This window comes from Schistocerca serialis, chromosome 4 (assembly GCF_023864345.2).
Source record: "Schistocerca serialis cubense isolate TAMUIC-IGC-003099 chromosome 4, iqSchSeri2.2, whole genome shotgun sequence".
Taxonomy (NCBI): domain Eukaryota; kingdom Metazoa; phylum Arthropoda; class Insecta; order Orthoptera; family Acrididae; genus Schistocerca; species Schistocerca serialis.
Genome location: NC_064641.1, coordinates 365943824 through 365968974, shown reverse-complemented (window position 1 = coordinate 365968974; position 25151 = coordinate 365943824). Strand labels below are relative to the sequence as shown.

Here is a 25151-nt window from a genome sequence, read left to right as displayed (position 1 = left end):
ATACTCATCCTGCCCAACTAACCACCATCTTCGGCCCAAAGCTCACTCACATCATACCTACAAATCACAAACTTCTGTGGTAAAAATAATTTTGGGTTTCAAAACATAATCTACTAATCACATACCAGTATTTCTTACAAAGCCTATCATTCATCATTCACTTCAAAATATCAGTTTATATGCTGTTGTGCAACTGCAGTGCAAGTAAACACTCTCAAATCATCTAGAACTGAGGTACGGAAAGGGTTCACCAAGTGTTTCCAGGTAGTCCTGTAGCTCCCTCTCTGTCTTTACACAATCGTCTAACACACTGTACGCCATTTCAGGGCAAATGTACTTGTTTCATTATACTACGACACGGCCTATTACAATTTCAAATTTTAAAAAAACAAATATCTGCCTGATCCAACGTCATCCGCTACTCCACGCCCTTCATTCACACAACACAATCTATCTCTTGCTACTTACATTACGTTTTCACTTGTGATTATGGCTCAGCAATAGCCGAGCACTACGAAAAATGCCTTATAGATTCATTTAATGTTCCCCTCCACGGAAATCTTTAGTAAAAGGCGAAAGATTTATTCGTTTTGAAGGGAAACCAGAGTGCCGATCAACGCCCTCACTTCAATACTTATGGCTGCTTCTCTATTACTTCTCCGCGAGAACGCGGAAAATTCTTTCCGTCTTGTCTACTTCTCTACCGTCAACAGACTTCCAGTGTCATGCAAGCACACACCCCAAACTAACTGTCAACGCTGAAACACGTGTCTGCCAAATGTCGTCGCTATTACTCTTTAGTTAACTATTTTCATCATTTCTGTCACCATTCAAGCTGCTTCATTACCTCACCTGCCGACAGATGGCAGCACGCCTAATTCCTGTCGGCGACTCACCGTCCGACATACAACGTCCGACACACAACTGCCCGCACTGCTCTGCATCTAACACTAATCTCTCTCCTCCCTACCACATTCGTTCACTGAAAAAACTGACAACTAGACAGTTCTTTGTACGCAAAACTAGGCCACATCAGACGAAACGTGTATGTAGATGTATGGTGCAAGGGAAATATCCCCCTACTCCCACACATCTAATTAATACTAGTTGACAACAGAAATAAAATTTCTGTCGATAGTATTTGAACCAGTCTTATTCATTTGCCAATTTCATGCATTCCATCTTGCAGATAACAGTGCCTTGCAAATCGCTCAATTCATGTTTGCTAGCCAAACGTGCTCCTCCTAAATGTTTCGTACATCATGCATTAGTGGTGATTATCAACACTGTGTTGTGTGTCAGCTTTTTATGGTCATCAATTGCACTCTTCTTGTGTTGCTCACTCAGTCTTGTAACTCAAAAGTACGTCGTTGTCATCCAAGCCTAGCACTTGGAGCAGGCCAAATCAAATGGCTCGTCCCCGTGACACTCGAGAAACTTCCACAAGGCTTTCATGACATGTCGCAATCAAAGTCCTTCCACAACCTGCAGCGACATTTCTGCAACGACGCGGGTCCCGATACCAAAGGTATGACTTACGCTTCTGATCTATAAAATAAAACCACCACTCGGAAAGCGCTATTCCCTTCCCACATCCCTCAGAATGTGGTGAACGATCATCGATTACAACCAAGATGCGATGAATCTCGATCGCAAGCCTCACGCTCAGGGAGAGTGCTACCACTCATCATCGTGGTTACGTCTACTCCAGCTTTGAACTAGAGAGAGTTGAAGACATACTACAGAAATGATCCTGTGAAGTATGATCTTGCTTGCAAGCTATCACCGCTCGCTACTTATGCCACGAGACCGTCAACACGCCCTACGAGAATACGACACACTCTTCACATTTCGCGATTTACAAGCTCGGACATTCTGCAAAGAACCTACTTCTACTCTTACTTGGCCGCCATGATCTCGCTCAGCTATTTTGTGCGCTACCAGTGCTTCTTGCGTTCCGAAATGAGAGACCATTGCCTCAGGCGAGACTGTATGTAAACACCGCTTGCACCTCCGGCCGCTAGATGGCGGCCTGGGGCACATACAGTAGCATTCTACGGCGCAAGCAGACATGCCAAATAGCCACTGAAAGAGAAACACACAAGAGGGCATTCATAGGACTCTTGTGCTTTCTTTAAAACCGCCTCTCTCTTCGAAGTTTTTCGCACACCACTAGCTCATTCACCTCACTCTAACAGTGCGAACTCTAGTCGATATTTGGCCTCTTTCATGCATACTTCCTCTTTCGTTTCACTTTGCGTCTTACCTGATACCCGCCCTTGGAGCTGCTGATATACAATACTCGCAACAAATGTGTTTCTCTCTGTATCTCTTTTCGCCTATCACGAGTATTGCTTTTCCTCACATGGCAATTATGAAAACACCCACAGCTGAACAAACACTTCCATTCAGCGCCACGTCCATACTATCAATCATACACCAGCAATTTCACAGCTACTTGCTCCACTAATACATTTCTTATGTCTACTGTTAAACAGATGAAGAATCAAAGTATACAACAAGTCTCTATCAACATCACTGTCAGGACATTTTACAGACCTACGCATACCATGCCAATCTGTATGCTTCAACTATGATGGCCCATGTGCTATGAATACAGAAATTTCTCATAAAATAACAAATAATTTTACAACTATACAACTACTCCGACAAGCTCCTTACTAAAATGCTACATGTTTAGCAATCCCCCCATCATCTCAGAATAATCCCAAGCAGTGCTTTCATCCCATGAGCACTTCTTTGCAAGCAAAACCACAAACTACTTTTTATACTAGCTTCCTTGTCACAGTGAACAGGAAACTAATGCTAGTGCCTCAGTTTACTAAAAAGCTTTTTTCGTTTGCAACATATAAACTACCAACTTGAACCACACACACACACACACACACACACATACACACACACACACATACAGAAAACTTAATTCCACAGAAATTTAGGAGTAACAGTGGTTACCTCACATTTTCATACATACTCAAATAGCTACTTCTGTGCACTTCACACAATGTTCTCAGCGTGTTCCACCAGAGAACACAGTTATCACTATGCATGGATTCTGGTAAAAGAGCATTAAAAAAACAAACAGCCTGATCAAAGTGATTATCTGCACATCCTCTGCCAATATCATGTCACTCTATACCCGAGGGAAACTAGAATGCAGGGAAAGGAGCTTTGTTGTGAGCACTGTGTTGGTATTTCATCATTTACTGACCAAAGTCTTCTCAAGCCAAGTATGCACCAGCTCTGTGTATGGCTGGGTCAATCAAGAGCCCCTATCAATTTTACTTAAAAGACAAGCAGCATCAACAACTCACAGGAGGCACTGAACATTTTTACCATTATCTGCACCACCTTCCACTGATTTACTGAAGAAGAAACTGCAAAGTCTGCCCAATTTTGTACACAAGTAATCTTGAAAACATTGGAGTCAACAGCAGATACATAGTTTCCAAGACTGTAGCTAGGAACAACCCTTCAATTTCAAGATTTATCTCTCACTGAGACACACCATACCCAAACTACACCTAGCAGGAAATTACTACTTACTTCATTTCTAGCTATTTATGTCATATTCAACAACTGTCTCTTTCTCACCTAAATCTTCTACACAACTGAGTACACTGTTATGAACAAACACATTATGGCAACAAGCCAGTGTCACTAATATCCACTCTATTGAAAACCATTTAAATACTCATCCTGCCCAACTAACCACCATCTTCGGCCCAAAGCTCACTCACATCATACCTACAAATCACAAACTTCTGTGGTAAAAATAATTTTGGGTTTCAAAACATAATCTACTAATCACATACCAGTATTTCTTACAAAGCCTATCATTCATCATTCACTTCAAAATATCAGTTTATATGCTGTTGTGCAACTGCAGTGCAAGTAAACACTCTCAAATCATCTAGAACTGAGGTACGGAAAGGGTTCACCAAGTGTTTCCAGGTAGTCCTGTAGCTCCCTCTCTGTCTTTACACAATCGTCTAACACACTGTACGCCATTTCAGGGCAAATGTACTTGTTTCATTATACTACGACACGGCCTATTACAATTTCAAATTTTAAAAAAACAAATATCTGCCTGATCCAACGTCATCCGCTACTCCACGCCCTTCATTCACACAACACAATCTATCTCTTGCTACTTACATTACGTTTTCACTCGTGATTATGGCTCAGCAATAGCCGAGCACTACGAAAAATGCCTTATAGACACATTTAATGTTCCCCTCCACGGAAATCTTTAGTAAAAGGCGAAAGATTTATTCGTTTTGAAGGGAAACCAGAGTGCCGATCAACGCCCTCACTTCAATACTTATGGCTGCTTCTCTATTACTTCTCCGCGAGAACGCGGAAAATTCTTTCCGTCTTGTCTACTTCTCTACCGTCAACAGACTTCCAGTGTCATGCAAGCACACACCCCAAACTAACTGTCAACGCTGAAACACGTGTCTGCCAAATGTCGTCGCTATTACTCTTTAGTTAACTATTTTCATCATTTCTGTACCATTCAAGCTGCTTCATTACCTCACCTGCCGACAGATGGCAGCACGCCTAATTCCTGTCGGCGACTCACCGTCCGACATACAACGTCCGACACACAACTGCCCGCACTGCTCTGCATCTAACACTAATCTCTCTCCTCCCTACCACATTCGTTCACTGAAAAAACTGACAACTAGACAGTTCTTTGTACGCAAAACTAGGCCACATCAGACGAAACGTGTATGTAGATGTATGGTGCAAGGGAAATATCCCCCTACTCCCACACATCTAATTAATACTAGTTGACAACAGAAATAAAATTTCAGTCGATAGTATTTGAACCAGTCTTATTCATTTGCCAATTTCATGCATTCCTTCTTGCAGATAACAGTGCCTTGCAAATCGCTCAATTCATGTTTGCTAGCCAAACGTGCTCCTCCTAAATGTTTCGTACATCATGCATTAGTGGTGATTATCAACACTGTGTTGTGTGTCAGCTTTTTATGGTCATCAATTGCACTCTTCTTGTGTTGCTCACTCAGTCTTGTAACTCAAAAGTACGTCGTTGTCATCCAAGCCTAGCACTTGGAGCAGGCCAAATCAAATGGCTCGTCCCCGTGACACTCGAGAAACTTCCACAAGGCTTTCATGACATGTCGCAATCAAAGTCCTTCCACAACCTGCAGCGACATTTCTGCAACGACGCGGGTCCCGATACCAAAGGTATGACTTACGCTTCTGATCTATAAAATAAAACCACCACTCGGAAAGCGCTATTCCCTTCCCACATCCCTCAGAATGTGGTGAACGATCATCGATTACAACCAAGATGCGATGAATCTCGATCGCAAGCCTCACGCTCAGGGAGAGTGCTACCACTCATCATCGTGGTTACGTCTACTCCAGCTTTGAACTAGAGAGAGTTGAAGACATACTACAGAAATGATCCTGTGAAGTATGATCTTGCTTGCAAGCTATCACCGCTCGCTACTTATGCCACGAGACCGTCAACACGCCCTACGAGAATACGACACACTCTTCACATTTCGCGATTTACAAGCTCGGACATTCTGCAAAGAACCTACTTCTACTCTTACTTGGCCGCCATGATCTCGCTCAGCTATTTTGTGCGCTACCAGTGCTTCTTGCGTTCCGAAATGAGAGACCATTGCCTCAGGCGAGACTGTATGTAAACACCGCTTGCACCTCCGGCCGCTAGATGGCGGCCTGGGGCACATACAGTAGCATTCTACGGCGCAAGCAGACATGCCAAATAGCCACTGAAAGAGAAACACACAAGAGGGCATTCATAGGACTCTTGTGCTTTCTTTAAAACCGCCTCTCTCTTCGAAGTTTTTCGCACACCACTAGCTCATTCACCTCACTCTAACAGTGCGAACTCTAGTCGATATTTGGCCTCTTTCATGCATACTTCCTCTTTCGTTTCACTTTGCGTCTTACCTGATACCCGCCCTTGGAGCTGCTGATATACAATACTCGCAACAAATGTGTTTCTCTCTGTATCTCTTTTCGCCTATCACGAGTATTGCTTTTCCTCACATGGCAATTATGAAAACACCCACAGCTGAACAAACACTTCCATTCAGCGCCACGTCCATACTATCAATCATACACCAGCAATTTCACAGCTACTTGCTCCACTAATACATTTCTTATGTCTACTGTTAAACAGATGAAGAATCAAAGTATACAACAAGTCTCTATCAACATCACTGTCAGGACATTTTACAGACCTACGCATACCATGCCAATCTGTATGCTTCAACTATGATGGCCCATGTGCTATGAATACAGAAATTTCTCATAAAATAACAAATAATTTTACAACTATACAACTACTCCGACAAGCTCCTTACTAAAATGCTACATGTTTAGCAATCCCCCCATCATCTCAGAATAATCCCAAGCAGTGCTTTCATCCCATGAGCACTTCTTTGCAAGCAAAACCACAAACTACTTTTTATACTAGCTTCCTTGTCACAGTGAACAGGAAACTAATGCTAGTGCCTCAGTTTACTAAAAAGCTTTTTTCGCTTGCAACATATAAACTACCAACTTGAACCTCACACACACACACACACACACACACACACACACACACACACACATACACACATACAGAAAACTTAATTCCACAGAAATTTAGGAGTAACAGTGGTTACCTCACATTTTCATACATACTCAAATAGCTACTTCTGTGCACTTCACACAATGTTCTCAGCGTGTTCCACCAGAGAACACAGTTATCACTATGCATGGATTCTGGTAAAAGAGCATTAAAAAAACAAACAGCCTGATCAAAGTGATTATCTGCACATCCTCTGCCAATATCATGTCACTCTATACCCGAGGGAAACTAGAATGCAGGGAAAGGAGCTTTGTTGTGAGCACTGTGTTGGTATTTCATCATTTACTGACCAAAGTCTTCTCAAGCCAAGTATGCACCAGCTCTGTGTATGGCTGGGTCAATCAAGAGCCCCTATCAATTTTACTTAAAAGACAAGCAGCATCAACAACTCACAGGAGGCACTGAACATTTTTACCATTATCTGCACCACCTTCCACTGATTTACTGAAGAAGAAACTGCAAAGTCTGCCCAATTTTGTACACAAGTAATCTTGAAAACATTGGAGTCAACAGCAGATACATAGTTTCCAAGACTGTAGCTAGGAACAACCCTTCAATTTCAAGATTTATCTCTCACTGAGACACACCATACCCAAACTACACCTAGCAGGAAATTACTACTTACTTCATTTCTAGCTATTTATGTCATATTCAACAACTGTCTCTTTCTCACCTAAATCTTCTACACAACTGAGTACACTGTTATGAACAAACACATTATGGCAACAAGCCAGTGTCACTAATATCCACTCTATTGAAAACCATTTAAATACTCATCCTGCCCAACTAACCACCATCTTCGGCCCAAAGCTCACTCACATCATACCTACAAATCACAAACTTCTGTGGTAAAAATAATTTTGGGTTTCAAAACATAATCTACTAATCACATACCAGTATTTCTTACAAAGCCTATCATTCATCATTCACTTGAAAATATCAGTTTATATGCTGTTGTGCAACCGCAGTGCAAGTAAACACTCTCAAATCATCTAGAACTGAGGTACGGAAAGGGTTCACCAAGTGTTTCCAGGTAGTCCTGTAGCTCCCTCTCTGTCTTTACACAATCGTCTAACACACTGTACGCCATTTCAGGGCAAATGTACTTGTTTCATTATACTACGACACGGCCTATTACAATTTCAAATTTTAAAAAAACAAATATCTGCCTGATCCAACGTCATCCGCTACTCCACGCCCTTCATTCACACAACACAATCTACCTCTTGCTACTTACATTACGTTTTCACTTGTGATTATGGCTCAGCAATAGCCGAGCACTGCGAAAAATACCTTATAGACTCATTTAATGTTGCACTCCACGGAAATCTTTAGTAAAAGGCGAAAGATTTATTCGTTTTGAAGGGAAACCAGAGTGCCGATCAACGCCCTCACTTCAATACTTATGGCTGCTTCTCTATTACTTCTCCGCGAGAACGCGGAAAATTCTTTCCGTCTTGTCTACTTCTCTACCGTCAACAGACTTCCAGTGTCATGCAAGCACACACCCCAAACTAACTGTCAACGCTGAAACACGTGTCTGCCAAATGTCGTCGCTATTACTCTTTAGTTAACTATTTTCATCATTTCTGTCACCATTCAAGCTGCTTCATTACCTCACCTGCCGACAGATGGCAGCACGCCTAATTCCTGTCGGCGACTCACCGTCCGACATACAACGTCCGACACACAACTGCCCGCACTGCTCTGCATCTAACACTAATCTCTCTCCTCCCTACCACATTCGTTCACTGAAAAAACTGACAACTAGACAGTTCTTTGTACGCAAAACTAGGCCACATCAGACGAAACGTGTATGTAGATGTATGGTGCAAGGGAAATATCCCCCTACTCCCACACATCTAATTAATACTAGTTGACAACAGAAATAAAATTTCTGTCGATAGTATTTGAACCAGTCTTATTCATTTGCCAATTTCATGCATTCCTTCTTGCAGATAACAGTGCCTTGCAAATCGCTCAATTCATGTTTGCTAGCCAAACGTGCTCCTCCTAAATGTTTCGTACATCATGCATTAGTGGTGATTATCAACACTGTGTTGTGTGTCAGCTTTTTATGGTCATCAATTGCACTCTTCTTGTGTTGCTCACTCAGTCTTGTAACTCAAAAGTACGTCGTTGTCATCCAAGCCTAGCACTTGGAGCAGGCCAAATCAAATGGCTCGTCCCCGTGACACTCGAGAAACTTCCACAAGGCTTTCATGACATGTCGCAATCAAAGTCCTTCCACAACCTGCAGCGACATTTCTGCAACGACGCGGGTCCCGATACCAAAGGTATGACTTACGCTTCTGATCTATAAAATAAAACCACCACTCGGAAAGCGCTATTCCCTTCCCACATCCCTCAGAATGTGGTGAACGATCATCGATTACAACCAAGATGCGATGAATCTCGATCGCAAGCCTCACGCTCAGGGAGAGTGCTACCACTCATCATCGTGGTTACGTCTACTCCAGCTTTGAACTAGAGAGAGTTGAAGACATACTACAGAAATGATCCTGTGAAGTATGATCTTGCTTGCAAGCTATCACCGCTCGCTACTTATGCCACGAGACCGTCAACACGCCCTACGAGAATACGACACACTCTTCACATTTCGCGATTTACAAGCTCGGACATTCTGCAAAGAACCTACTTCTACTCTTACTTGGCCGCCATGATCTCGCTCAGCTATTTTGTGCGCTACCAGTGCTTCTTGCGTTCCGAAATGAGAGACCATTGCCTCAGGCGAGACTGTATGTAAACACCGCTTGCACCTCCGGCCGCTAGATGGCGGCCTGGGGCACATACAGTAGCATTCTACGGCGCAAGCAGACATGCCAAATAGCCACTGAAAGAGAAACACACAAGAGGGCATTCATAGGACTCTTGTGCTTTCTTTAAAACCGCCTCTCTCTTCGAAATTTTTCGCACAGCACTAGCTCATTCACCTCACTCTAACAGTGCGAACTCTTGTCGATATTTGGCCTCTTTCATGCATACTTCCTCTTTCGTTTCACTTTGCGTCTTACTTGATACCCGCCCTTGGAGCTGCTGATATACAATACTCGCAACAAATGTGTTTCTCTCTGTATCTCTTTTCGCCTATCACGAGTATTGCTTTTCCTCACATGGCAATTATGAAAACACCCACAGCTGAACAAACACTTCCATTCAGCGCCACGTCCATACTATCAATCATACACCAGCAATTTCACAGCTACTTGCTCCACTAATACATTTCTTATGTCTACTGTTAAACAGATGAAGAATCAAAGTATACAACAAGTCTCTATCAACATCACTGTCAGGACATTTTACAGACCTACGCATACCATGCCAATCTGTATGCTTCAACTATGATGGCCCATGTGCTATGAATACAGAAATTTCTCATAAAATAACAAATAATTTTACAACTATACAACTACTCCGACAAGCTCCTTACTAAAATGCTACATGTTTAGCAATCCCCCCATCATCTCAGAATAATCCCAAGCAGTGCTTTCATCCCATGAGCACTTCTTTGCAAGCAAAACCACAAACTACTTTTTATACTAGCTTCCTTGTCACAGTGAACAGGAAACTAATGCTAGTGCCTCAGTTTACTAAAAAGCTTTTTTCGCTTGCAACATATAAACTACCAACTTGAACCTCACACACACACACACACACACACACACACACACACACACACACACACACACACACACATACACACATACAGAAAACTTAATTCCACAGAAATTTAGGAGTAACAGTGGTTACCTCACATTTTCATACATACTCAAATAGCTACTTCTGTGCACTTCACACAATGTTCTCAGCGTGTTCCACCAGAGAACACAGTTATCACTATGCATGGATTCTGGTAAAAGAGCATTAAAAAAACAAACAGCCTGATCAAAGTGATTATCTGCACATCCTCTGCCAATATCATGTCACTCTATACCCGAGGGAAACTAGAATGCAGGGAAAGGAGCTTTGTTGTGAGCACTGTGTTGGTATTTCATCATTTACTGACCAAAGTCTTCTCAAGCCAAGTATGCACCAGCTCTGTGTATGGCTGGGTCAATCAAGAGCCCCTATCAATTTTACTTAAAAGACAAGCAGCATCAACAACTCACAGGAGGCACTGAACATTTTTACCATTATCTGCACCACCTTCCACTGATTTACTGAAGAAGAAACTGCAAAGTCTGCCCAATTTTGTACACAAGTAATCTTGAAAACATTGGAGTCAACAGCAGATACATAGTTTCCAAGACTGTAGCTAGGAACAACCCTTCAATTTCAAGATTTATCTCTCACTGAGACACACCATACCCAAACTACACCTAGCAGGAAATTACTACTTACTTCATTTCTAGCTATTTATGTCATATTCAACAACTGTCTCTTTCTCACCTAAATCTTCTACACAACTGAGTACACTGTTATGAACAAACACATTATGGCAACAAGCCAGTGTCACTAATATCCACTCTATTGAAAACCATTTAAATACTCATCCTGCCCAACTAACCACCATCTTCGGCCCAAAGCTCACTCACATCATACCTACAAATCACAAACTTCTGTGGTAAAAATAATTTTGGGTTTCAAAACATAATCTACTAATCACATACCAGTATTTCTTACAAAGCCTATCATTCATCATTCACTTGAAAATATCAGTTTATATGCTGTTGTGCAACCGCAGTGCAAGTAAACACTCTCAAATCATCTAGAACTGAGGTACGGAAAGGGTTCACCAAGTGTTTCCAGGTAGTCCTGTAGCTCCCTCTCTGTCTTTACACAATCGTCTAACACACTGTACGCCATTTCAGGGCAAATGTACTTGTTTCATTATACTACGACACGGCCTATTACAATTTCAAATTTTAAAAAAACAAATATCTGCCTGATCCAACGTCATCCGCTACTCCACGCCCTTCATTCACACAACACAATCTACCTCTTGCTACTTACATTACGTTTTCACTTGTGATTATGGCTCAGCAATAGCCGAGCACTGCGAAAAATACCTTATAGACTCATTTAATGTTGCACTCCACGGAAATCTTTAGTAAAAGGCGAAAGATTTATTCGTTTTGAAGGGAAACCAGAGTGCCGATCAACGCCCTCACTTCAATACTTATGGCTGCTTCTCTATTACTTCTCCGCGAGAACGCGGAAAATTCTTTCCGTCTTGTCTACTTCTCTACCGTCAACAGACTTCCAGTGTCATGCAAGCACACACCCCAAACTAACTGTCAACGCTGAAACACGTGTCTGCCAAATGTCGTCGCTATTACTCTTTAGTTAACTATTTTCATCATTTCTGTCACCATTCAAGCTGCTTCATTACCTCACCTGCCGACAGATGGCAGCACGCCTAATTCCTGTCGGCGACTCACCGTCCGACATACAACGTCCGACACACAACTGCCCGCACTGCTCTGCATCTAACACTAATCTCTCTCCTCCCTACCACATTCGTTCACTGAAAAAACTGACAACTAGACAGTTCTTTGTACGCAAAACTAGGCCACATCAGACGAAACGTGTATGTAGATGTATGGTGCAAGGGAAATATCCCCCTACTCCCACACATCTAATTAATACTAGTTGACAACAGAAATAAAATTTCTGTCGATAGTATTTGAACCAGTCTTATTCATTTGCCAATTTCATGCATTCCTTCTTGCAGATAACAGTGCCTTGCAAATCGCTCAATTCATGTTTGCTAGCCAAACGTGCTCCTCCTAAATGTTTCGTACATCATGCATTAGTGGTGATTATCAACACTGTGTTGTGTGTCAGCTTTTTATGGTCATCAATTGCACTCTTCTTGTGTTGCTCACTCAGTCTTGTAACTCAAAAGTACGTCGTTGTCATCCAAGCCTAGCACTTGGAGCAGGCCAAATCAAATGGCTCGTCCCCGTGACACTCGAGAAACTTCCACAAGGCTTTCATGACATGTCGCAATCAAAGTCCTTCCACAACCTGCAGCGACATTTCTGCAACGACGCGGGTCCCGATACCAAAGGTATGACTTACGCTTCTGATCTATAAAATAAAACCACCACTCGGAAAGCGCTATTCCCTTCCCACATCCCTCAGAATGTGGTGAACGATCATCGATTACAACCAAGATGCGATGAATCTCGATCGCAAGCCTCACGCTCAGGGAGAGTGCTACCACTCATCATCGTGGTTACGTCTACTCCAGCTTTGAACTAGAGAGAGTTGAAGACATACTACAGAAATGATCCTGTGAAGTATGATCTTGCTTGCAAGCTATCACCGCTCGCTACTTATGCCACGAGACCGTCAACACGCCCTACGAGAATACGACACACTCTTCACATTTCGCGATTTACAAGCTCGGACATTCTGCAAAGAACCTACTTCTACTCTTACTTGGCCGCCATGATCTCGCTCAGCTATTTTGTGCGCTACCAGTGCTTCTTGCGTTCCGAAATGAGAGACCATTGCCTCAGGCGAGACTGTATGTAAACACCGCTTGCACCTCCGGCCGCTAGATGGCGGCCTGGGGCACATACAGTAGCATTCTACGGCGCAAGCAGACATGCCAAATAGCCACTGAAAGAGAAACACACAAGAGGGCATTCATAGGACTCTTGTGCTTTCTTTAAAACCGCCTCTCTCTTCGAAATTTTTCGCACAGCACTAGCTCATTCACCTCACTCTAACAGTGCGAACTCTTGTCGATATTTGGCCTCTTTCATGCATACTTCCTCTTTCGTTTCACTTTGCGTCTTACTTGATACCCGCCCTTGGAGCTGCTGATATACAATACTCGCAACAAATGTGTTTCTCTCTGTATCTCTTTTCGCCTATCACGAGTATTGCTTTTCCTCACATGGCAATTATGAAAACACCCACAGCTGAACAAACACTTCCATTCAGCGCCACGTCCATACTATCAATCATACACCAGCAATTTCACAGCTACTTGCTCCACTAATACATTTCTTATGTCTACTGTTAAACAGATGAAGAATCAAAGTATACAACAAGTCTCTATCAACATCACTGTCAGGACATTTTACAGACCTACGCATACCATGCCAATCTGTATGCTTCAACTATGATGGCCCATGTGCTATGAATACAGAAATTTCTCATAAAATAACAAATAATTTTACAACTATACAACTACTCCGACAAGCTCCTTACTAAAATGCTACATGTTTAGCAATCCCCCCATCATCTCAGAATAATCCCAAGCAGTGCTTTCATCCCATGAGCACTTCTTTGCAAGCAAAACCACAAACTACTTTTTATACTAGCTTCCTTGTCACAGTGAACAGGAAACTAATGCTAGTGCCTCAGTTTACTAAAAAGCTTTTTTCGCTTGCAACATATAAACTACCAACTTGAACCTCACACACACACACACACATACACACACACATACAGAAAACTTAATTCCACAGAAATTTAGGAGTAACAGTGGTTACCTCACATTTTCATACATACTCAAATAGCTACTTCTGTGCACTTCACACAATGTTCTCAGCGTGTTCCACCAGAGAACACAGTTATCACTATGCATGGATTCTGGTAAAAGAGCATTAAAAAAAACAAACAGCCTGATCAAAGTGATTATCTGCACTTCCTCTGCCAATATCATGTCACTCTATACCCGAGGGAAACTAGAATGCAGGGAAAGGAGCTTTGTTGTGAGCACTGTGTTGGTATTTCATCATTTACTGACCAAAGTCTTCTCAAGCCAAGTATGCACCAGCTCTGTGTATGGCTGGGTCAATCAAGAGCCCCTATCAATTTTACTTAAAAGACAAGCAGCATCAACAACTCACAGGAGGCACTGAACATTTTTACCATTATCTGCACCACCTTCCACTGATTTACTGAAGAAGAAACTGCAAAGTCTGCCCAATTTTGTACACAAGTAATCTTGAAAACATTGGAGTCAACAGCAGATACATAGTTTCCAAGACTGTAGCTAGGAACAACCCTTCAATTTCAAGATTTATCTCTCACTGAGACACACCATACCCAAACTACACCTAGCAGGAAATTACTACTTACTTCATTTCTAGCTATTTATGTCATATTCAACAACTGTCTCTTTCTCACCTAAATCTTCTACACAACTGAGTACACTGTTATGAACAAACACATTATGGCAACAAGCCAGTGTCACTAATATCCACTCTATTGAAAACCATTTAAATACTCATCCTGCCCAACTAACCACCATCTTCGGCCCAAAGCTCACTCACATCATACCTACAAATCACAAACTTCTGTGGTAAAAATAATTTTGGGTTTCAAAACATAATCTACTAATCACATACCAGTATTTCTTACAAAGCCTATCATTCATCATTCACTTCAAAATATCAGTTTATATGCTGTTGTGCAACTGCAGTGCAAGTAAACACTCTCAAATCATCTAGAACTGAGGTACGGAAAGGGTTCACCAAGTGTTTCCAGGTAGTCCTGTAGCTCCCTCTCTGTCTGTACACATTCGTCTAACACACTGTACGCCATTTCAGGGCAAATGTACTTGTTTCATTATACTACGACACGGCCTATTACAATTTCAAATTTAAAAAAAAACAAATATCTGCCTGATCCAACGTCATCCGCTACTCCACGCCCTTCATTCACACAACACAATCTACCTCTTGCTACTTACATTACGTTTTCACTTGTGATTATGGCTCAGCAATAGCCGAGCACTACGAAAAATACCTTATAGACTCATTAAATGTTCCCCTCCACGGAAATCTTTAGTAAAAGGCGAAAGATTTATTCGTTTTGAAGGGAAACCAGAGTGCCGATCAACGCCCTCACTTCAATACTTATGGCTGCTTCTCTATTACTTCTCCGCGAGAACGCGGAAAATTCTTTCCGTCTTGTCTACTTCTCTACCGTCAACAGACTTCCAGTGTCATGCAAGCACACACCCCAAACTAACTGTCAACGCTGAAACACGTGTCTGCCAAATGTCGTCGCTATTACTCTTTAGTTAACTATTTTCATCATTTCTGTCACCATTCAAGCTGCTTCATTACCTCACCTGCCGACAGATGGCAGCACGCCTAATTCCTGCCGGCGACTCACCGTCCGACATACAACGTCCGACACACAACTGCCCGCACTGCTCTGCATCTAACACTAATCTCTCTCCTCCCTACCACATTCGTTCACTGAAAAAACTGACAACTAGACAGTTCTTTGTACGCAAAACTAGGCCACATCAGACGAAACGTGTATGTAGATGTATGGTGCAAGGGAAATATCCCCCTACTCCCACACATCTAATTAATACTAGTTGACAACAGAAATAAAATTTCTGTCGATAGTATTTGAACCAGTCTTATTCATTTGCCAATTTCATGCATTCCTTCTTGCAGATAACAGTGCCTTGCAAATCGCTCAATTCATGTTTGCTAGCCAAACGTGCTCCTCCTAAATGTTTCGTACATCATGCATTAGTGGTGATTATCAACACTGTGTTGTGTGTCAGCTTTTTATGGTCATCAATTGCACTCTTCTTGTGTTGCTCACTCAGTCTTGTAACTCAAAAGTACGTCGTTGTCATCCAAGCCTAGCACTTGGAGCAGGCCAAATCAAATGGCTCGTCCCCGTGACACTCGAGAAACTTCCACAAGGCTTTCATGACATGTCGCAATCAAAGTCCTTCCACAACCTGCAGCGACATTTCTGCAACGACGCGGGTCCCGATACCAAAGGTATGACTTACGCTTCTGATCTATAAAATAAAACCACCACTCGGAAAGCGCTATTCCCTTCCCACATCCCTCAGAATGTGGTGAACGATCATCGATTACAACCAAGATGCGATGAATCTCGATCGCAAGCCTCACGCTCAGGGAGAGTGCTACCACTCATCATCGTGGTTACGTCTACTCCAGCTTTGAACTAGAGAGAGTTGAAGACATACTACAGAAATGATCCTGTGAAGTATGAACTTGCTTGCAAGCTATCACCGCTCGCTACTTATGCCACGAGACCGTCAACACGCCCTACGAGAATACGACACACTCTTCACATTTCGCGATTTACAAGCTCGGACATTCTGTAAAGAACCTACTTCTACTCTTACTTGGCCGCCATGATCTCGCTCAGCTATTTTGTGCGCTACCAGTGCTTCTTGCGTTCCGAAATGAGAGACCATTGCCTCAGACGAGACTGTATGTAAACACCGCTTGCACCTCCGGCCGCTAGATGGCGGCCTGGGGCACATACAGTAGCATTCTACGGCGCAAGCAGACATGCCAAATAGCCACTGTAAGAGAAACACACAAGAGGGCATTCATAGGACTCTTGTGCTTTCTTTAAAACCGCCTCTCTCTTCGAAATTTTTCGCACAGCACTAGCTCATTCACCTCACTCTAACAGTTCGAACTCTTGTCGATATTTGGCCTCTTTCATGCATACTTCCTCTTTCGTTTCACTTTGCGTCTTACTTGATACCCGCCCTTGGAGCTGCTGATATACAATACTCGCAACAAATGTGTTTCTCTCTGTATCTCTTTTCGCCTATCACGAGTATTGCTTTTCCTCACATGGCAATTATGAAAACACCCACAGCTGAACAAACACTTCCATTCAGCGCCACGTCCATACTATCAATCATACACCAGCAATTTCACAGCTACTTGCTCCACTAATACATTTCTTATGTCTACTGTTAAACAGATGAAGAATCAAAGTATACAACAAGTCTCTATCAACATCACTGTCAGGACATTTTACAGACCTACGCATACCATGCCAATCTGTATGCTTCAACTATGATGGCCCATGTGCTATGAATACAGAAATTTCTCATAAAATAACAAATAATTTTACAACTATACAACTACTCCGACAAGCTCCTTACTAAAATGCTACATGTTTAGCAATCCCCCCATCATCTCAGAATAATCCCAAGCAGTGCTTTCATCCCATGAGCACTTCTTTGCAAGCAAAACCACAAACTACTTTTTATACTAGCTTCCTTGTCACAGTAAACAGGAAACTAATGCTAGTGCCTCAGTTTACTAAAAAGCTTTTTTCGCTTGCAACATATAAACTACCAACTTGAACCTCACACACACACACACACACACACATACACACACACATACAGAAAACTTAATTCCACAGAAATTTAGGAGTAACAGTGGTTACCTCACATTTTCATACATACTCAAATAGCTACTTCTGTGCACTTCACACAATGTTCTCAGCGTGTTCCACCGGAGAACACAGTTATCACTATGCATGGATTCTGGTAAAAGAGCATTAAAAAAACAAACAGCCTGATCAAAGTGATTATCTGCACATCCTCTGCCAATATCATGTCACTCTATACCCGAGGGAAACTAGAATGCAGGGAAAGGAGCTTTGTTGTGAGCACTGTGTTGGTATTTCATCATTTACTGACCAAAGTCTTCTCAAGCCAAGTATGCACCAGCTCTGTGTATGGCTGGGTCAATCAAGAGCCCCTATCAATTTTACTTAAAAGACAAGCAGCATCAACAACTCACAGGAGGCACTGAACATTTTTACCATTATCTGCACCACCTTCCACTGATTTACTGAAGAAGAAACTGCAAAGTCTGCCCAATTTTGTACACAAGTAATCTTGAAAACATTGGAGTCAACAGCAGATACATAGTTTCCAAGACTGTAGCTAGGAACAACCCTTCAATTTCAAGATTTATCTCTCACTGAGACACACCATACCCAAACTACACCTAGCAGCAAATTACTACTTACTTCATTTCTAGCTATTTATGTCATATTCAACAACTGTCTCTTTCTCACCTAAATCTTCTACACAACTGAGTACACTGTTATGAACAAACACATTATGGCAACAAGCCAGTGTCACTAATATCCACTCTATTGAAAACCATTTAAATACTCATCCTGCCCAACTAACCACCATCTTCGGCCCAAAGCTCACTCACATCATACCTACAAATCACAAACTTCTGTGGTAAAAATAATTTTGGGTTTCAAAACATAATCTACAAATCACATACCAGTATTTCTTACAAAGCCTATCATTCATCATTCACTTGAAAATATCAGTTTATATGCTGTTGTGCAACTGCAGTGCAAGTAAACACTCTCAAATCATCTAGAACTGAGGTACGGAAAGGGTTCACCAAGTGTTTCCAGGTAGTCCTGTAGCTCCCTCTCTGTCTTTACACAATCGTCTAACACACTGTACGCCATTTCAGGGCAAATGTACTTGTTTCATTATACTACGACACGGCCTATTACAATTTCAAATTTTAAAAAAACAAATATCTGTCTGATCCAACGTCATCCGCTACTCCACGCCCTTCATTCACACAACACAATCTATCTCTTGCTACTTACATTACGTTTTCACTTGTGATTATGGCTCAGCAATAGCCGAGCACTACGAAAAATACCTTATAGACTCATTTAATGTTCCCCTCCACGGAAATCTTTAGTAAAAGGCGAAAGATTTATTCGTTTTGAAGGGAAACCAGAGTGCCGATCAACGCCCTCACTTCAATACTTATGGCTGCTTCTCTATTACTTCTCCGCGAGAACGCGGAAAATTCTTTCCGTCTTGTCTACTTCTCTACCGTCAACAGACTTCCAGTGTCATGCAAGCACACACCCCAAACTAACTGTCAACGCTGAAACACGTGTCTGCCAAATGTCGTCGCTATTACTCTTTAGTTAACTATTTTCATCATTTCTGTCACCATTCAAGCTGCTTCATTACCTCACCTGCCGACAGATGGCAGCACGCCTAATTCCTGTCGGCGACTCACCGTCCGACATACATACAACGTCCGACACACAACTGCCCGCACTGCTCTGCATCTAACACTAATCTCTCTCCTCCCTACCACATTCGTTCACTGAAAAAACTGACAACTAGACAGTTCTTTGTACGCAAAACTAGGCCACATCAGACGAAACGTGTATGTAGATGTATGGTGCAAGGGAAATATCCCCCTACTCCCACACATCTAATTAATACTAGTTGACAACAGAAATAAAATTTCTGTCGATAGTATTTGAACCAGTCTTATTCATTTGCCAATTTCATGCATTCCTTCTTGCAGATAACAGTGCCTTGCAAATCGCTCAATTCATGTTTGCTAGCCAAACGTGCTCCTCCTAAATGTTTCGTACATCATGCATTAGTGGTGATTATCAACACTGTGTTGTGTGTCAGCTTTTTATGGTCATCAATTGCACTCTTCTTGTGTTGCTCACTCAGTCTTGTAACTCAAAAGTACGTCGTTGTCATCCAAGCCTAGCACTTGGAGCAGGCCAAATCAAATGGCTCGTCCCCGTGACACTCGAGAAACTTCCACAAGGCTTTCATGACATGTCGCAATCAAAGTCCTTCCACAACCTGCAGCGACATTTCTGTAACGACGCGGGTCCCGATACCAAAGGTATGACTTACGCTTCTGATCTATAAAATAAAACCACCACTCGAAAAGCGCTATTCCCTTCCCACATCCCTCAGAATGTGGTGAACGATCATCGATTACAACCAAGATGCGATGAATCTCGATCGCAAGCCTCACGCTCAGGGAGAGTGCTACCACTCATCATCGTGGTTACGTCTACTCCAGCTTTGAACTAGAGAGAGTTGAAGACATACTACAGAAATGATCCTGTGAAGTATGATCTTGCTTGCAAGCTATCACCGCTCGCTACTTATGCCACGAGACCGTCAACACGCCCTACGAGAATACGACACACTCTTCACATTTCGCGATTTACAAGCTCGGACATTCTGCAAAGAACCTACTTCTACTCTTACTTGGCCGCCATGATCTCGCTCAGCTATTTTGTGCGCTACCAGTGCTTCTTGCGTTCCGAAATGAGAGACCATTGCCTCAGGCGAGACTGTATGTAAACACCGCTTGCACCTCCGGCCGCTAGATGGCGGCCTGGGGCACATACAGTAGCATTCTACGGCGCAAGCAGACATGCCAAATAGCCACTGTAAGAGAAACACACAATAGGACTCTTGTGCTTTCTTTAAAACCGCCTCTCTCTTCGAAATTTTTCGCACAGCACTAGCTCATTCACCTCACTCTAACAGTGCGAACTCTTGTCGATATTTGGCCTCTTTCATGCATACTTCCTCTTTCGTTTCACTTTGCGTCTTACTTGATACCCGCCCTTGGAGCTGCTGATATACAATACTCGCAACAAATGTGTTTCTCTCTGTATCTCTTTTCGCCTATCACGAGTATTGCTTTTCCTCACATGGCAATTATGAAAACACCCACAGCTGAACAAACACTTCCATTCAGCGCCACGTCCATACTATCAATCATACACCAGCAATTTCACAGCTACTTGCTCCACTAATACATTTCTTATGTCTACTGTTAAACAGATGAAGAATCAAAGTATACAACAAGTCTCTATCAACATCACTGTCAGGACATTTTACAGACCTACGCATACCATGCCAATCTGTATGCTTCAACTATGATGGCCCATGTGCTATGAATACAGAAATTTCTCATAAAATAACAAATAATTTTACAACTATACAACTACTCCGACAAGCTCCTTACTAAAATGCTACATGTTTAGCAATCCCCCCATCATCTCAGAATAATCCCAAGCAGTGCTTTCATCCCATGAGCACTTCTTTGCAAGCAAAACCACAAACTACTTTTTATACTAGCTTCCTTGTCACAGTGAACAGGAAACTAATGCTAGTGCCTCAGTTTACTAAAAAGCTTTTTTCGCTTGCAACATATAAACTACCAACTTGAACCTCACACACACACACACACATACACACACACATACAGAAAACTTAATTCCACAGAAATTTAGGAGTAACAGTGGTTACCTCACATTTTCATACATACTCAAATAGCTACTTCTGTGCACTTCACACAATGTTCTCAGCGTGTTCCACCAGAGAACACAGTTATCACTATGCATGGATTCTGGTAAAAGAGCATTAAAAAAAACAAACAGCCTGATCAAAGTGATTATCTGCACTTCCTCTGCCAATATCATGTCACTCTATACCCGAGGGAAACTAGAATGCAGGGAAAGGAGCTTTGTTGTGAGCACTGTGTTGGTATTTCATCATTTACTGACCAAAGTCTTCTCAAGCCAAGTATGCACCAGCTCTGTGTATGGCTGGGTCAATCAAGAGCCCCTATCAATTTTACTTAAAAGACAAGCAGCATCAACAACTCACAGGAGGCACTGAACATTTTTACCATTATCTGCACCACCTTCCACTGATTTACTGAAGAAGAAACTGCAAAGTCTGCCCAATTTTGTACACAAGTAATCTTGAAAACATTGGAGTCAACAGCAGATACATAGTTTCCAAGACTGTAGCTAGGAACAACCCTTCAATTTCAAGATTTATCTCTCACTGAGACACACCATACCCAAACTACACCTAGCAGGAAATTACTACTTACTTCATTTCTAGCTATTTATGTCATATTCAACAACTGTCTCTTTCTCACCTAAATCTTCTACACAACTGAGTACACTGTTATGAACAAACACATTATGGCAACAAGCCAGTGTCACTAATATCCACTCTATTGAAAACCATTTAAATACTCATCCTGCCCAACTAACCACCATCTTCGGCCCAAAGCTCACTCACATCATACCTACAAATCACAAACTTCTGTGGTAAAAATAATTTTGGGTTTCAAAACATAATCTACTAATCACATACCAGTATTTCTTACAAAGCCTATCATTCATCATTCACTTCAAAATATCAGTTTATATGCTGTTGTGCAACTGCAGTGCAAGTAAACACTCTCAAATCATCTAGAACTGAGGTACGGAAAGGGTTCACCAAGTGTTTCCAGGTAGTCCTGTAGCTCCCTCTCTGTCTGTACACATTCGTCTAACACACTGTACGCCATTTCAGGGCAAATGTACTTGTTTCATTATACTACGACACGGCCTATTACAATTTCAAATTTAAAAAAAAACAAATATCTGCCTGATCCAACGTCATCCGCTACTCCACGCCCTTCATTCACACAACACAATCTACCTCTTGCTACTTACATTACGTTTTCACTTGTGATTATGGCTCAGCAATAGCCGAGCACTACGAAAAATACCTTATAGACTCATTAAATGTTCCCCTCCACGGAAATCTTTAGTAAAAGGCGAAAGATTTATTCGTTTTGAAGGGAAACCAGAGTGCCGATCAACGCCCTCACTTCAATACTTATGGCTGCTTCTCTATTACTTCTCCGCGAGAACGCGGAAAATTCTTTCCGTCTTGTCTACTTCTCTACCGTCAACAGACTTCCAGTGTCATGCAAGCACACACCCCAAACTAACTGTCAACGCTGAAACACGTGTCTGCCAAATGTCGTCGCTATTACTCTTTAGTTAACTATTTTCATCATTTCTGTCACCATTCAAGCTGCTTCATTACCTCACCTGCCGACAGATGGCAGCACGCCTAATTCCTGTCGGCGACTCACCGTCCGACATACAACGTCCGACACACAACTGCCCGCACTGCTCTGCATCTAACACTAATCTCTCTCCTCCCTACCACATTCGTTCACTGAAAAAACTGACAACTAGACAGTTCTTTGTACGCAAAACTAGGCCACATCAGACGAAACGTGTATGTAGATGTATGGTGCAAGGGAAATATCCCCCTACTCCCACACATCTAATTAATACTAGTTGACAACAGAAATAAAATTTCTGTCGATAGTATTTGAACCAGTCTTATTCATTTGCCAATTTCATGCATTCCTTCTTGCAGATAACAGTGCCTTGCAAATCGCTCAATTCATGTTTGCTAGCCAAACGTGCTCCTCCTAAATGTTTCGTACATCATGCATTAGTGGTGATTATCAACAGTGTGTTGTGTGTCAGCTTTTTATGGTCATCAATTGCACTCTTCTTGTGTTGCTCACTCAGTCTTGTAACTCAAAAGTACGTCGTTGTCATCCAAGCCTAGCACTTGGAGCAGGCCAAATCAAATGGCTCGTCCCCGTGACACTCGAGAAACTTCCACAAGGCTTTCATGACATGTCGCAATCAAAGTCCTTCCACAACCTGCAGCGACATTTCTGCAACGACGCGGGTCCCGATACCAAAGGTATGACTTACGCTTCTGATCTATAAAATAAAACCACCACTCGGAAAGCGCTATTCCCTTCCCACATCCCTCAGAATGTGGTGAACGATCATCGATTACAACCAAGATGCGATGAATCTCGATCGCAAGCCTCACGCTCAGGGAGAGTGCTACCACTCATCATCGTGGTTACGTCTACTCCAGCTTTGAACTAGAGAGAGTTGAAGACATACTACAGAAATGATCCTGTGAAGTATGAACTTGCTTGCAAGCTATCACCGCTCGCTACTTATGCCACGAGACCGTCAACACGCCCTACGAGAATACGACACACTCTTCACATTTCGCGATTTACAAGCTCGGACATTCTGTAAAGAACCTACTTCTACTCTTACTTGGCCGCCATGATCTCGCTCAGCTATTTTGTGCGCTACCAGTGCTTCTTGCGTTCCGAAATGAGAGACCATTGCCTCAGACGAGACTGTATGTAAACACCGCTTGCACCTCCGGCCGCTAGATGGCGGCCTGGGGCACATACAGTAGCATTCTACGGCGCAAGCAGACATGCCAAATAGCCACTGTAAGAGAAACACACAAGAGGGCATTCATAGGACTCTTGTGCTTTCTTTAAAACCGCCTCTCTCTTCGAAATTTTTCGCACAGCACTAGCTCATTCACCTCACTCTAACAGTGCGAACTCTTGTCGATATTTGGCCTCTTTCATGCATACTTCCTCTTTCGTTTCACTTTGCGTCTTACTTGATACCCGCCCTTGGAGCTGCTGATATACAATACTCGCAACAAATGTGTTTCTCTCTGTATCTCTTTTCGCCTATCACGAGTATTGCTTTTCCTCACATGGCAATTATGAAAACACCCACAGCTGAACAAACACTTCCATTCAGCGCCACGTCCATACTATCAATCATACACCAGCAATTTCACAGCTACTTGCTCCACTAATACATTTCTTATGTCTACTGTTACACAGATGAAGAATCAAAGTATACAACAAGTCTCTATCAACATCACTGTCAGGACATTTTACAGACCTACGCATACCATGCCAATCTGTATGCTTCAACTATGATGGCCCATGTGCTATGAATACAGAAATTTCTCATAAAATAACAAATAATTTTACAACTATACAACTACTCCGACAAGCTCCTTACTAAAATGCTACATGTTTAGCAATCCCCCCATCATCTCAGAATAATCCCAAGCAGTGCTTTCATCCCATGAGCACTTCTTTGCAAGCAAAACCACAAACTACTTTTTATACTAGCTTCCTTGTCACAGTGAACAGGAAACTAATGCTAGTGCCTCAGTTTACTAAAAAGCTTTTTTCGCTTGCAACATATAAAC

The 25151-nt window shown here is 42.3% G+C and overlaps 14 non-coding genes across 14 annotated transcripts; all 14 read right to left on the bottom strand.

The window, feature by feature from the left end:
* Nucleotides 1-491: 491 nt before the first annotated feature.
* Nucleotides 492-610, bottom strand: LOC126476713 (U5 spliceosomal RNA). Its single transcript, XR_007587185.1, has one exon. It is a non-coding gene; the product is annotated as a U5 spliceosomal RNA (small nuclear RNA).
* Nucleotides 611-1563: 953 nt separating this feature from the next.
* Nucleotides 1564-1770, bottom strand: LOC126476607 (small nucleolar RNA U3). Its single transcript, XR_007587097.1, has one exon. It is a non-coding gene; the product is annotated as a small nucleolar RNA U3 (small nucleolar RNA).
* A 2432-nt stretch (nucleotides 1771-4202) lies between these two features.
* On the bottom strand, nucleotides 4203-4321 carry LOC126476708 (U5 spliceosomal RNA). Its single transcript, XR_007587181.1, has one exon. It is a non-coding gene; the product is annotated as a U5 spliceosomal RNA (small nuclear RNA).
* A 952-nt stretch (nucleotides 4322-5273) lies between these two features.
* Nucleotides 5274-5480, bottom strand: LOC126476606 (small nucleolar RNA U3). Its single transcript, XR_007587096.1, has one exon. It is a non-coding gene; the product is annotated as a small nucleolar RNA U3 (small nucleolar RNA).
* A 2444-nt stretch (nucleotides 5481-7924) lies between these two features.
* LOC126476718 (U5 spliceosomal RNA) lies at nucleotides 7925-8043 on the bottom strand. The gene has a single exon (XR_007587190.1). It is a non-coding gene; the product is annotated as a U5 spliceosomal RNA (small nuclear RNA).
* Nucleotides 8044-8996: 953 nt separating this feature from the next.
* LOC126476605 (small nucleolar RNA U3) lies at nucleotides 8997-9203 on the bottom strand. The gene has a single exon (XR_007587095.1). It is a non-coding gene; the product is annotated as a small nucleolar RNA U3 (small nucleolar RNA).
* Nucleotides 9204-11661: 2458 nt separating this feature from the next.
* Nucleotides 11662-11780, bottom strand: LOC126476717 (U5 spliceosomal RNA). Its single transcript, XR_007587189.1, has one exon. It is a non-coding gene; the product is annotated as a U5 spliceosomal RNA (small nuclear RNA).
* A 953-nt stretch (nucleotides 11781-12733) lies between these two features.
* On the bottom strand, nucleotides 12734-12940 carry LOC126476603 (small nucleolar RNA U3). Its single transcript, XR_007587094.1, has one exon. It is a non-coding gene; the product is annotated as a small nucleolar RNA U3 (small nucleolar RNA).
* A 2424-nt stretch (nucleotides 12941-15364) lies between these two features.
* LOC126476633 (U5 spliceosomal RNA) lies at nucleotides 15365-15483 on the bottom strand. Its single transcript, XR_007587118.1, has one exon. It is a non-coding gene; the product is annotated as a U5 spliceosomal RNA (small nuclear RNA).
* A 953-nt stretch (nucleotides 15484-16436) lies between these two features.
* Nucleotides 16437-16643, bottom strand: LOC126476618 (small nucleolar RNA U3). Its single transcript, XR_007587106.1, has one exon. It is a non-coding gene; the product is annotated as a small nucleolar RNA U3 (small nucleolar RNA).
* A 2428-nt stretch (nucleotides 16644-19071) lies between these two features.
* Nucleotides 19072-19190, bottom strand: LOC126476697 (U5 spliceosomal RNA). Its single transcript, XR_007587172.1, has one exon. It is a non-coding gene; the product is annotated as a U5 spliceosomal RNA (small nuclear RNA).
* A 957-nt stretch (nucleotides 19191-20147) lies between these two features.
* On the bottom strand, nucleotides 20148-20354 carry LOC126476619 (small nucleolar RNA U3). The gene has a single exon (XR_007587107.1). It is a non-coding gene; the product is annotated as a small nucleolar RNA U3 (small nucleolar RNA).
* A 2413-nt stretch (nucleotides 20355-22767) lies between these two features.
* LOC126476632 (U5 spliceosomal RNA) lies at nucleotides 22768-22886 on the bottom strand. Its single transcript, XR_007587117.1, has one exon. It is a non-coding gene; the product is annotated as a U5 spliceosomal RNA (small nuclear RNA).
* Nucleotides 22887-23839: 953 nt separating this feature from the next.
* On the bottom strand, nucleotides 23840-24046 carry LOC126476617 (small nucleolar RNA U3). The gene has a single exon (XR_007587105.1). It is a non-coding gene; the product is annotated as a small nucleolar RNA U3 (small nucleolar RNA).
* Nucleotides 24047-25151: the final 1105 nt, after the last annotated feature.